This window comes from Rana temporaria, chromosome 1 (genome assembly GCF_905171775.1).
Source record: "Rana temporaria chromosome 1, aRanTem1.1, whole genome shotgun sequence".
Lineage (NCBI taxonomy): Eukaryota > Metazoa > Chordata > Amphibia > Anura > Ranidae > Rana > Rana temporaria.
In genome coordinates, this window is record NC_053489.1 from 36,445,711 (window position 1) to 36,459,677 (window position 13,967).

Consider the following 13,967-nt stretch of genomic DNA (forward strand, 5'->3'; position numbering starts at 1 on the left):
ATTCACTGCAGGTGAATATTCTAGGTTTGTATGTTTTAAATTACGTCATTTATTCATCAGCAATGATTTTTTTTGGTGAGGGGAGTTTGGGTAGAGCTCATGGATTGTGCAGTGTAGTTCCCCAAATTGGCCACTAGATGCTGCTATAGTTTGATTTGGAAACTCGTAGTGAAGGGAAAGCAGAGAAATTATGTGAGATTTAACGTTAAAACCAGTTGATCTTACCGGATCTAACGAATATCTATTAGCCTGAATGATTTTTGGCCCAAAAAATTGATAAGGGGGGACCAGCCCCCCTCATTAATCACTTAATAAGTCTCTAATTATGTGAGATCTAACGTTAAAACCACTTGATCTTACCGCATCTAACGAATATCTATTAGCCCGAATGATTTTTGGCCCAAAAAATTGATAAGGGGGGGCCAGCCCCCCCTCATTAATCACTTAATAAGTCTCTAATTATGTGAGATCTAATGTTAAAACCACTTGATCTTACCGGATCTAACGAATATCTATTAGCCTGACTGATTTTTGGCCCAAAAAATTGATAAGGGGGGGCTGATGACGGGTTAGCCCCCCAGCAAATAACTGTTAATATTGCTTCTTCTGTGTGTGATCTAACGCAAACAATGATTGATCTAACCTGATCTAACAAAGATCTAACAAACTGCAAAAAAAAAAGTCAAATTTTTTAATATGGGGGGGGCTAACCCGGCAGAGGTAAAGCAGTATAAGTGCCTAAATAGTAGCCAAAGCTCCCCAGAATAGTGAGTGTGCGGTACCATAGATAGTGAGTAAGGCCTGGTTCACACCTATGCATTTTTTATTGCATTTTCAGTTTTGCAGAAACGCACTACAGTCCCTTTAACCACTTACGGACCGCTGCATGACAGAATGGCATGGCTGGGCAGATGGGCGTACAGGTACGTCCCCTTTAATTTGCCCCGGTGTGGCGAATTTCTTTGCTTTGTTAACACACAGCTGAGTGAACAGCGAACGCCCAGCGTGGCGCCCGTTGTTCACTTTTTTGGGCGCCTATGACCAGGGCCGATCCACCCTATGGGCTCACTATGCAAGTCATTAGGGCCCCGCAAAGCTGCGAAGGGCCCCCCAAATTACTAGAGGCCCCGCCTGGTGAGAAGTAATTTTCGCCCCCTCACCCCGCTTCTCAACTCGCTGGTTGCATGGGAGAAGAGGTTAGAAGTCAGCTTCTCAATTTAATGTAAGATGTAATTTCTGACAGCAGAACACCCCCTCCCCCCGCTTCTCAACTTTCTTTAATGTGACATGTCACTGTCGTCAGCACCCCCTGCTTCTCATTTTTAATGTGCCATGTCATTTTGCTTAGGGCCCCAGGGAGGTCAGGATCGGCACTGCCTATGACTCTAATCAGGTGCTTCCAGCCGCTGTAATTCAGGTGCCCGGTGCCCGAAAGGAGGCTGGACAACTGAATAGGGGGTGCCAGCGGCGACCATAGATAGATTCATGCAATGCATGATTCTATCTATGGTGATAGAACGGTGCCAGGAGAGAGGGGGCGGCGCCCATGCGCCCCTTATGGATGCACCGCCACTGCCTATCTCTCTTGCTCCAGCAAGACTTTTGGTTCCTTCCCGATTGTTGATGTATGCGCCGTTGTGGCTTTGTCCAACTGAATCTGGGCAGCGACCCATGCTCCAGGAGGCAAGATTCTTTCCAAAGTCCCTTACACTGACAAGGTGTTATGAGGAATTTCCAAAAGACAAGGAAGACCTAAGCCTGGTAAACACCACTATTTTTTGACAGCTCCGGTCTGAGCCGCTGTACTAACGGCTCAACGTTAGTGCAGCTATCTCCCCTGCTGTTCTTTTGTGTTCAACCAGAACACTCCTGTGAGCGCTCTCAGTCATTGATTTTCCAGCATGCTTGTCTGACAGAAGCTGGCCAAACGTCTGGCTTCTGTCGGACCGGCTATCATACACACTGGCCAAATGTTGTTCGGTTTTTATTGAACCGGCCAATGTTGCCTGACATTTGGCCTGTGTGTACTAGGCTTTACCAGTGCCAGATTCCTGAGCCACCAAACTAGGGATAACCTGGTCCTCAGGCCACCTAATGTCCCCCCACTTTGAAAAGTCTAATGCACCTTCATGTAGAAGAAGGCTTATCTTAGGATTTTCCAGACAATGGGGGCCAGACCTTGCGGGCTTGGAAGGTATTGACAGAAGTTGACGGGTTTGACAAAATTAAAGATGTTTCATTTAACCAATTGCCGACCGCCGCACGACTATGTACGTCGGCAGAATGGCACGGTAGGCTGATTGGCATACAGGTATGTCCCTTTAAATCTGCCGCCCAGCGGGCGCGTGCGCGTTGCGTGCCTCGCGAGTGTGGCCGCGGGTCCCGGGAACTAGATGTTCCCAGGAGGCCCGCGATTGCGGTCGGCAAGGGCAGAACCGGGGAATGCCTATGTAAACAAGGCATTCCCCTATTCTGCCTAGTGACACTGGGCCTGATTTACCAAGCCTTTACTCCATGACTCATGGAGTAAAAGCAGGAGTAGCAGCCGTTTGGCCATTTACTAAAGAAATACGCTGCTAGTGCAGTGTATTTCCCTAGTTACTAATGTGCTCCGTGCGCCCAGGAGAGGGTGCATTGTGCACCAGTACAGACCTGGCGCACGGCACATTAAACTATAAATTGCGGGGGTTCGGGCGGGAGTTTATTAAGGGGGGAGGTGGGGGGATGCAGGGGAAGTGAAGTGACATGTGTTTTGAAGTGTTTGGCGGGCCGAATTGAAAGGGAAAGTGTTTTTTGAAAACAGATCCCCGTACGCTTGCACAGTGCGCCTGAACCTCGGGAGGTTCATTTGCATACTGGGCATGCGCAGAGAGAAAAGTCAGGGATTCCCGTGCGCCCTGTCAGTACGCCGTGAAAATCTTGGTAAATACCAAGCGGCGTACCCGTGAATGCGCTGCGTGACGCGGCGCACGGGAATCTCCGAGCTGTTTTCAGCCCTGAAGGGGAACTCGGCGCCAAATTTCAAACTTGAAATCGGCGCGGGTCCCCCTTCAGGGCTACATTAGGCTCTTAGGCTTGGTCCGGAACGTGAGGGGTTAAACCCGCGCCGATTCGGCGCGGGGGTCCCCCCCAGATCCAAACCAAGCCCTCATCCCAAGCATGCAGTCTGGCCCGGACAGGAATGGGGGAGGGGACGAGCGAGCGGCCCCCCCCCCTCCTGAGCCGTACCAGACCGCATGCCCTCAACATGGGGGAGTGTGTGCTGTGGGGGAGGGGGGCACTGCCCCCCCACCCCAAAGCACTCTTGCCCCCATGTCGATAGGGACAAGAGCCTCTTCCCGACAACCCTTGCCATTGGTTGTCGGGGTATGCGGGCGGGGCTAATCGGAATCTGTGAGCTCCCTTTAATAAGGGGGCCCCCAGATGCCGGCCCCCCACCCTATGTGAATGAGTATGGGGTACATCGTACCTCTACCCATTCACATGGGGGAAATGTAAAGTAAAAAAAAAAACACCACACAGAATAAAATATTTTATTAATCTGCTCCGGAGCCCCCCCTTTCTTCTTTAGCTCTCTTAGAAGGGGGGGTTTCTTCTCTCCCGATCTTCCGCCGGGACCCTGGGCTTCGGTGATTTCTGCCGGGGGAGGGCGCCATCCCTCGGTCCTCTCCGGAGCCTTCCGCCGGATGCCCCCACCCCATTTAAGCTCTTTTTCATTAGGGAGGGGCATCCGGACTTCGGGGTCTTCTGCCGGGGGATGGCGCCTATCCCCCGGTCTTTCCGGTGCCTTCCGCCAGGGTTCCGGTCTTCCTGGTCTTCTGCCGGGGGTGCGCCAACTCCCCGGTCTTTTCTCTTCTGTCTTCTCTGCTCCCTCTTCTGCCTGGCTCCCCCGCGGAGCCAGGGCTTTCTTCCGTCTTCTTTATTCTCCCTTCCTTCTTCTGCCTGTCTCCTCCGCGGAGCCCAGGGCTTGTCTCCGCTGTCTTCTCCCTTCTCTTCCATTGGATGTTGACACGACGAGGTCCGGCGCTGGAATGCCGTCTGAGCAGTGGGCATGGACTTATATAGGGCAATGCCACCATGTGACCTCAACCCATGTGACATCACATTCCCATCATGCCCAGGGAATGTGATGTCACATGGGTTGAGGTCACATGGTGGCATTACCCTATATAAGTCCATGCCCGCCGCTGACACGGCATGTCAGCGCGGAACCTCGTCGTGTCAACATCGAATGGAAGAGAAGGAAGAAGACAGCGGAGACAAGCCCTGGGCTCCCGGAGGAGACAGGCAGAAGAAGGAAGAGAGAAGAAAGAAGACGGAAGAAAGCCCTGGCTCCGCGGGGGAGCCAGGCAGAAGAGGGAGCAGAGAAGACAGAAGAGAAAAGACCGGGGAGTTGGCGCACCCCCGGCAGAAGACCAGGAAGACCGGAACCCTGGCGGAAGGCACCGGAAAGACCGGGGGATAGGCGCCATCCCCCGGCAGAAGACCCCGAAGTCCGGATGCCCCTCCCTAATGAAAAAGAGCTTAAATGGGGTGGGGGCATCCGGCGGAAGGCTCCGGAGAGGACCGAGGGATGGCGCCCTCCCCCGGCAGAAATCACCGAAGCCCAGGGTCCCGGCGGAAGATCGGGAGAGAAGAAACCCCCCCTTCTAAGAGAGCTAAAGAAGAAAGGGGGGGCTCCGGAGCAGATTAATAAAATATTTTATTCTGTGTGGTGTTTTTTTTTTACTTTACATTTCCCCCATGTGAATGGGTAGAGGTACGATGTACCCCATACTCATTCACATAGGGTGGGGGGCCGGAATCTGGGGACCCCTTTATTAAAGGGGTCTCTCAGATTCTGATAAGCTCTCCGCCCGCATACCCCGACAACCAACGGCCAGGGTTGTCGGGAAGAGGCTCTTGTCCCTATCGACATGGGGGCAAGAGTGCTTTGGGGTGGGGGGGGCAGTGCCCCCCTCCCCCACAGCACACACTCCCCCATGTTGAGGGCATGTGGTCTGGTATGGCTCAGGAGGGAGGGGGGCGCTCGCTCGTCCCCACCCCCATTCCTGTCTGACCAGACTGCGTGCCTGGGATAAGGGCTTGGTTTGGATCTTGGGGGGGGGGCCCACGCTATTTTTTTGGGCCCCGGTTTAACCCCTTATGTTCCAGACCAAGCCTAAGAGCCTGGTATGCACCTGGAGGGAACCCACCTTATTTTTTTTGGGGGGGTCTGGAGTTCCCCTTCATGAACAGCGATCTGTCATTTACACATGTCAATCCCATCCCCCCCCCCCCTACAGTTAGAACACACCCAGGGAACATATTTAACCCCTCCCTCGCACCTAGTGTTAACCCCTTCCCTGCCAGTGGCATTTTTTGAGTAAGCAATGCATTTTTTACAGCACTGATCGCTAGAAAAATGCCAATGGTTCCAAAAAAGTGTTCGATGTGTCCGCCATAATGTCGCAGTACCGATAAAAATCGCTGATCGCCCCAATAACTAGTTAAAACAACACTAAAAATAAATTTGTAGACGCTATACCTTTTGCAAAAACCAAACACTAAACGCTATTTGCGAATTTTTGGAACCAAAAAGATGTAGAATACGTATCGGCCTAAACTGAGGGGTTTTTTAGTTTTTTGAATATATATTTTTGGGGATATTTATTATAGCAAAAAGTAAAAATATTTTTTACATATGTGGGCGGGACTTACGCAAGTCCCGCCCACATATATAAACATCGTTCAAACCACACATGTGAGGTATTGACGCGTGCGTTAGAGCGAGAGCAATACTTTTACCACTAGACTTTCTTTGTAACTATAAACTGGTAACATGGAAAAAAATATAAAAGGTCGCCTATGGGGATATTCACGGAATTCATTTTGGCCCCATTGCAGGAGTGTTTCCAATAGTAAAGCGTGACATGTAAGGTATCTATTTACTCAGTGTAACATCATCTTTCACATTATCCCCAAAAATTGGGCTCACTTTTGTGTTTTGTTAAATTTTAACCACTTGAGCCCGGACCATATTTCTGGTCAATGACCGGGCAAGTTTTTGTGATTCGGCGCGGCGTCGCTTTAACTGACAATTGCGCAGTCGTGCGACGTGGCTCCCAAACAAAATTGGCAACCTTTTTTTTCACACAAATAGATTATTAAATGTGCGTGTTTACTTCTGTCTTTAACACCTCCCCTTCAGGCTGGAAAGCATCAGATCAGGGGAAACAAAAAAAAAAAGCTCTCATTCCATTGCAGCTTGGTTCCTACATGTGTGATGAACTGAGCATGCTCAAACACTTAGAAAAAAAATATCCTTTCTTTTTAAAAGGTGAAAAACACTCATTGGATGCTCATAGAGCGTGGTTTGGGTTAATTGCAGGTGTGCCCAATTACAAGCTCACCCAAACTAGAGACTGCAATTTGTTCATGTGATTTCAATTGATTCATTACTAGCACTGTTATAAAAAGCTTGGATCGATCATTCCTCAGCTGCCCTCAGAAGGGGCAGGCTGGCAGAAATGCTGTTGCTAAACACAAATGTGGTTTGTTGCATGGGTTTTGTTTTATTTTGCCAATGGTTTTGGTTTATTTTTAAATAATGTTCACTTTGATGTATTTGTCTATGTGGCCTTATTTTATGAAAAATGTGTAAAGCTATGGTTAATTAGAATTTTGAAATGTATTTTTGTTTGTCTTTTTTTGCTTTCCTTGTTTTGTTGACCAATAAAAATTACTTTAAAATTGTTAAGTTTGTCTTTTGTTACTTTTTCATGCTACATATGTTGACAGCTGCAGCTGAACTAGGTTTGGGCCTAACAAATTATGTGTGATTTTTGTCTAAGCTTCTTTCCTGGTGTGTAATCATGAAATGTTTGCCATGTTTATTCTCCCTGACTTTAAAGACAAAAACTGGTAAGTATTTTATTTATTCTGCAGTGGTCCTCAGCCCTCAAGTACCCCCGACAGGACATGTTTTGTGGATTTCTCTTATCAAGAATTGCTGTCCAGACTGTATTTTAAAGCACATGTGCAAGATGAAGGAAAACCTGCAAACATGGCCTGTGGGGGGGGGGGGGGTTTGCTATTGGTGGACAGGCTTGACGTGCTGATTTACAGCACTGTGCTTAAATCTAGCGCAAGGCAATCCTATTCAAATTGTGGGTGTTTGAGGGAAGCCAAGTGAGTGTTAGAACCCCTGCTTTGTGTTTTTTTATTTTTGTGTTGAGCTTTGTGTCCCTTTTCTTAAAATTGGCTTCACTTCCTGTCACACAGCTGAACAGGAAGTGAGGTTAAAACCCTACCAGTGTCATTTCTTGGGGACACCGGTCAATCTAACTAGTGTCCCCATTAAGCAAATTGCACTCCAGCACTGCTGTGTACACCCCAAATCATGGGTCTTCAAACTACGGCCCTCCAGTTGTTCAGGAACTACAATTCCCATCATGCCTAGTCATGTCTGTGAATGTCAGTGCATTACAAGGCCTCATGGGATGTGTATTTCTACAACAGCTGGAGGGCCGTAGTTTGAGGATCCCTGCCCCAAATGATTATTTAGTTTGGGGTTTAGTAAAGGCAAAGCCACTCTGCAGTACAAGCATAGTTGCTGAAAATCAGAGAGGAAGCACTGATGGTTTTAACATCCAATCCTGTAGAAGCAAAGTTGTTTTGTTTTCTTTCTTGCTTTGCACTTGTAGGAGTGGATTTGCCTTTAGTAAATGGACCCCAAAGTCCAAGATCCCTAATAATTTGGGGTGTACACAGCAAAATGCTAGAGTGCAATTTACATAATGGGAAACTATTTAGATTGATCTGTGTCCACAAGAAAATATATTAGTAAGGTTTTACCCTCACTTCCTGTTTGGCTATGTGACAGGAAGTGAATGAATTAGAAAGGGTGAAGACACCTCACAAATGTTGTCACTATCAGGGGTGCAGACATCCCCAAAAAAATGAGCAGATAATACTTATTTGCAAATTAATAATTTTTTAGTTAACATTGGGTGGGGTGCTCTAACACACACATTCCTACATATTAGCAACGCTGTATCCTGGCCTATTGGCATGGTTATATTTTCTTAGGGCTCTCAATAAAACTCTATGAAATTTGTGCTTAAACTAGAACCAGGGGCGGACTGACAACTCATGTGGCCCCTGGGCAATAGAAGATTATGGGGCCCCTCTGGCTTACAGATGACCACCACGCCAGGAGGTAGTGCAGAGGCGGGCAGCTAAAATCTTGGGATATTCACATTAAAAGCATGTCATTTTCGGACATATCAGGGACAGATCTAAAAAAAACACAGATTTTTACATACTGTCCCTGGTTTTACTGAGCCTGGCAACCCGGATGGGGCCCCCTAGTGGCATGGGGCCCTCGGGCAGTGCCCGAGTGACTCAATGGTCAGTCCGCCCCTGACAAGAACTATAATCAACAAGTTTTATTTTCTTTCATTTTGGATAGAGTGAGGGAGGGTTATAGGCCCTGTCAGTTTATTTTGTATTATCTGTGTCCAATTGGGGAGATTTGCCTTCACTTCCTGCCCCATAGCCAAACAGGAAGTGAGAGAAAAACTATGCAAATTAACCACTTCCCGCCCAGCCTATGGCCGATTTACGTCCGGGAAGTGGTTACACAATCCTGACAGGACGTCCTGCAGGATTTCATGCCGCACGCGCCTGTGGGGGCACGCAGCGCGGCGATCGGTGATGCGGGGTGTCAGTCTGACACCCTGCATCTCCGATCTCGGTAAAGAGTCTCTCACGGAGACGGAGACTCTTTACCACGTGATCAGCCGTGTCCAATCACGGCTGATCACGATGTAAACAGGAAGAGCCATCGATGGCTCTTCCTCACTCGCGTCTTACAGACGCGAGTATAGGAGAGCCGATCGGCGGCTCTCCTGACAGGGGGCGTTCGCGCTGATTGTTTATCAGCGCAGCCCCCCCTCGGATCACCACACTGGACCACCAGGGATGCCCACCCTGGACCACCAGGGTGTGCAAAAACAAAAAAAATATAGAACAAAAAAACAAAAAGCATTAAAAAATAAGAAAAAAGATGCCAATCAGTGCCCACAAATGGGCACTGACTGGGAAAATCAGTGCCACCCCACAGTGCCCATCCATGCACAGTGCCCACCTATCAGTGCCCACCTGTGCCACCCATAAGTATCCATCAGTGCCACCCATAAGTGCCGCCCATAAGTATCCATCAGTGCCACCCATAAGTGCCGCCCATCTGTGCCGCCCATGAGTGCCCATCAGTGCCGCCTATGAGTGCCCATCAGTGCCGCATAGCAGCGCCGCCAATCAATGCCACCTCATCTGTGCCGTCAGTACTACCTCATCGATGTCCATCAGTGCCATCTCATCGGGGCCCATCAGTGCCGCCATATCAGTGCCCGTAATTGAAAGAGAAAAACTTATTTACAAAAAAATTAACCTAAAAAAAGAAAAAGGTTTTTTTGTTTCAAAATTTGCAGTCTTTTTTTAGTTGTTGCGCAAAAAAAAACCGCAGAGGTGATCAAATAACAACAAAAGAAAGCTCTATTTGTGGGGAAAAAAGGACGCCAATTTTGTTTGGGTACAGTGTTGTATGACCGCGCAATTGCCATTCAAAGTGCGACAGTGTTGAAAGCTGAAAATTGGCTTGGGCGGGAAGGTGCGTAAGTGCCTGGTATGGAAGTGGTTAAGGGAATCCAGTGCCCCCCCAGAACTAGTGTGTGGGTCCCCTGAAAATTACTGGGCGGGGTTATACAAAAACAGGGTGTGACCTTGACAGGAAGGGGTGGGTCATTTTTCTATTAGGAGGTGCAGATATGTAGTCAGGCCTAGGGCAGAACCAAACCTTAATATACTACTGCATATTAGGGCTTATTTAGACCGGAACCGATTTACAGCGTGTTTTTATATTGTGGGAGGAAACCCACGCAGGCACAGGGAGAACATGCAAACTCCATGCAGATGCTGTCACGGGCGGGATTCGAACCAACGACTCTTTTGCTGCTAGGTCAAAGTGCTATACACTACACCACTGTGGTGAACGAACATGATTGCAGCTGAAAGCATGAGATCTTTTTTTTTTTTTTTTCAATACCATGCTTTCCAGCCTTATTGACCCCGCCTCTCTCCATAAAGAGGACCTGTCACACACTAGTCCTATTACAAGGGATGTTTACATTCCTTGTAATAGGAAGAAAACTGATAATTTTTTTTTTATTTTTTTATTTCAGTGTAAAACATTATAAAACTAAATAAAAATAAATAAGAAAACCCCAAAAAAAAATTTTAAAGCGCCCCGTCGCGACGAGCTCGCGCACAGAAGCAAACGCATACGCGAGTAGCGCCCGCATATGAAAACAGTATTCAAACCACACAAGTGAGGTATCGCCGCGATCGTTAGAGTGAGAGCAATAATTCTAGCCCTAGACCTACTCTGCAACTCAAAAAATGCAACCTGTAGAATTTTTTAAACGTCGCCTATCGAGTTTTTTAAAGGGTAAAAGTTTGACGCCATGCCACGAGCGGGCGCAATTTTTAAGCGTGACATGTTGGGTATCATTTTACTCGGCGTAACATTATCTTTCACAATATAGAAAAAAATTGGGCAAAATGTATTGTTGTCTTATTTTTTAATTCAAAAAAGTGATTTTTATCCAAAAAAAGTGCGCTTGTAAGACCGCTGCGCAAATACGGTGTGACAAAAAGTATTGCAATGACTGCCATTTTATTCCCTAGGATGTCTGCTAAAAAAAAATATATAATGTTTGGGGGTTCTGATTAATTTTCTAGCCAAAAAATTGTGATTTTCACATGAAGGAGAGAAGTGCCAGAATTAACCCGGTGGGCAAGTGGTTAAAGTACTCATGGCTATAAAGAATAGAGTCATTGCTCATTAAAAAAAAAAAAAAAAAGGGGGTCCCTCCAAATTAAATTACCAGGCCCTTCAGGTCTGGAATGGATATTAAGGGGAACCCCGCCGTAAAAACCCCCAAAAAAAAAGACGTGCGGTTCCCGGCAAATATCCATTCCAGACCCTTCAGGTCTGGTGTGGATTTTAAGGGGAACTCCACCCCAAATTGAAAAAAAAAATGGCGTGGAGTCCCCCTAAAAATCCACACCAGACCCTTATCCGAGCACGTTGACCTGGCCGGCCGCAGAAAAGAGGGGGGGACAGAGTGCGGCCCCCCCCCTCTCCTGAACCGCACCAGGCCACATGCCCTCAACATGGGGAGGATGTCCCCATGTTGATGGGGACAAGGGTCTCATCCCCACAACCCTTGCCCGGTGGTTGTGGGGGTATGCGGGCGGGAGGTTTATCAGAATCTGGAAGACCCCTTTAACAAAGGGGACCCCCAGATCCTGACCCCCCCCCTGTGTGAAATGGTAATGGGGTACATTGTACCTCTACCATTTCACCCCAAAAAAAATGTCAAAGTGATAAAAATGACAGTAGCCGGTTTTTGACAAATCTTTTAATAAAGTCTTCTTTTCTTCTTTCCTTCGGGGTTCTTCCGCTGCTTCTTCTCGTCCACATCTTGCCCGACGTCTTCTTCTATCTTCTCCGTCCGTCCTTCCGCCTTCTGGTACCGCATCTTGCCCGTTGTCTTCTCCGTCCGCCTCCTCGTCCGCATCTTGGGTCTTCTGCGGTCTTCTTCTCGGTCCGCCGCCTTCTCGTCCCCTGCGTTTGAATTGTAATTGGCCGCCGTTTTCCCGCTCCTGGGACCCGCCCCCCTCTGACGCCACAAGTAAACTCCTTAGAAGGTCATGTGCGTCAGAGGGGGGCGGGGTCACATGAGTGTGACACGGCGGGAACTTCTTCTCCGGGCGGCGCGATTGAAATTGAATTCCCCCGCTGTGTGACGCTCTGCGACCCCGCCCCCCTCTGACGCACATGACCTTCTAAGGAGTTTACTTGTGGCGTCAGAGGGGGGCGGGTCCCAGGAGCGGGAAAACGGCGGCCAATTACAATTCAAACGCAGGGGACGAGAAGGTGGCGGACCGAGAAGAAGACCGCAGAAGACCCAAGATGCGGACGAGGAGGCGGACGGAGAAGACAACGGGCAAGATGCGGTACCAGAAGGCGGAAGGACGGACGGAGAAGATAGAAGAAGATGTCGGGCAAGATGTGGACGAGAAGAAGCAGCGGAAGAACCCCGAAGGAAAGAAGAAAAGAAGACTTTATTAAAAGATTTGTCAAAAACCGGCTACTGTCATTTTTATCACTTTGACATTTTTTTTGGGGTGAAATGGTAGAGGTACAATGTACCCCATTACCATTTCACACAGGGGGGGGGTCAGGATCTGGGGGTCCCCTTTGTTAAAGGGGTCTTCCAGATTCTGATAAACCTCCCGCCCGCATACCCCCACAACCACCGGGCAAGGGTTGTGGGGATGAGACCCTTGTCCCCATCAACATGGGGACATCCTCCCCATGTTGAGGGCATGTGGCCTGGTGCGGTTCAGGAGAGGGGGGGGGCCGCACTCTGTCCCCCCCTCTTTTCTGCGGCCGGCCAGGTCAACGTGCTCGGATAAGGGTCTGGTGTGGATTTTTAGGGTGACTCCACGCCATTTTTTTTTTCAATTTGGGGTGGAGTTCCCCTTAAAATCCACACCAGACCTGAAGGGTCTGGAATGGATATTTGCCGGGAACCGCACGTCTTTTTTTTTTTTGTTTTTTACGGCGGGGTTCCCCTTAATATCCATTCCAGACCTGAAGGGCCTGGTAATTTAATTTGGGGGAACCCCTACACATTTTTTTGTTTGTTTTATGAATGAATCCCTTTAGAATTGTCAGAGCCGACAATTCATTATAGCCGCGTGTGAATTTTTAAATGACTTTTTTCCTTCAGAATGTCACTTTGTGCAGGGGGAGTTCTAAGTGCGGGAAAAATGCGCTATTTCACATGCTGACATTACACCCCCCCTAGGTACGAAATTTAAAGGAATATTTCACTTTTATTGTTTCACTTTAAGAATTATTAATTTCACTGCTCCCGAAAAAACGGCCGTTTTAAAAAATAAAAAAAGCATTGATACATGTTCCCTGGGGCAGGACTGAGGTCCCCAAACACTTTTTAGGACAAAACTTGCAGATTAGCCTTTAAAATGAACACTTTTGATTTCTCCCATAGACTTCTATAGGGAGTTCGGCGCGGCTTTACATATTAGTTTCAATGCGCCGGCTGCTACGCTGGTTCATGCGCCTGATTAAGCCTCCACCCGGAGTACTAATTAATGCATGAACCAGCGCAGCGCACATAGCTTAGTAAATCAGGCCCACTGTCACTGACGACCGTTCCCCGTGATCGGGAACAGTCATCAGTGACGTGTCACGTGTAGCCACGCCCCCTAACAGTAAGAATCACTCCCTAGGGAACACTTAACCCCCTACAGTGCCACCTAGTGGTTAATCCCTTCACTGCCAGTGTCATTTTTACAGTAATTAGTGCATTTTTATAGCACTGATTGCTGTAAAAATGACAATGGTCCCAAAATGGTGTCAAAAGTGTCCCATGTGTCCGCCATAATGTCACAGTCATGATAAGAATCGCTGATCCCTGCCATAACTACGGTAGTAAAAAATAAAATTATTAATAAAAATGCCATAAAAAAGTCCCCTATTTTGCGCAAACCAATCAATATACGCTTATTGTGATTTTTTTTTTAGCTAAAATATGTAGAATATGTATCGGTCTAAACTGAGAAAGAAATCTTTCCTATATATAATTTTTGGGCATATTTATTATAGCAAAATGTAAAAAATGTAGGGCCAGATCCACGAAGCAGTTACGCTGGCGTATCTATTGATACGCCGCGTAACTTCTAGGTTGCTCGGGCGTATCTTTGTTTTGTATCCACAAAACAAGATACGCCTGAAGCTGGGCTAGATCCAACTGGCGTACGTCTTAGTACGCCGACGGATCTAAGGTGCATATTTACGCTGGCCGCTAGGTGGCGCTTCCGTCAATTTACGC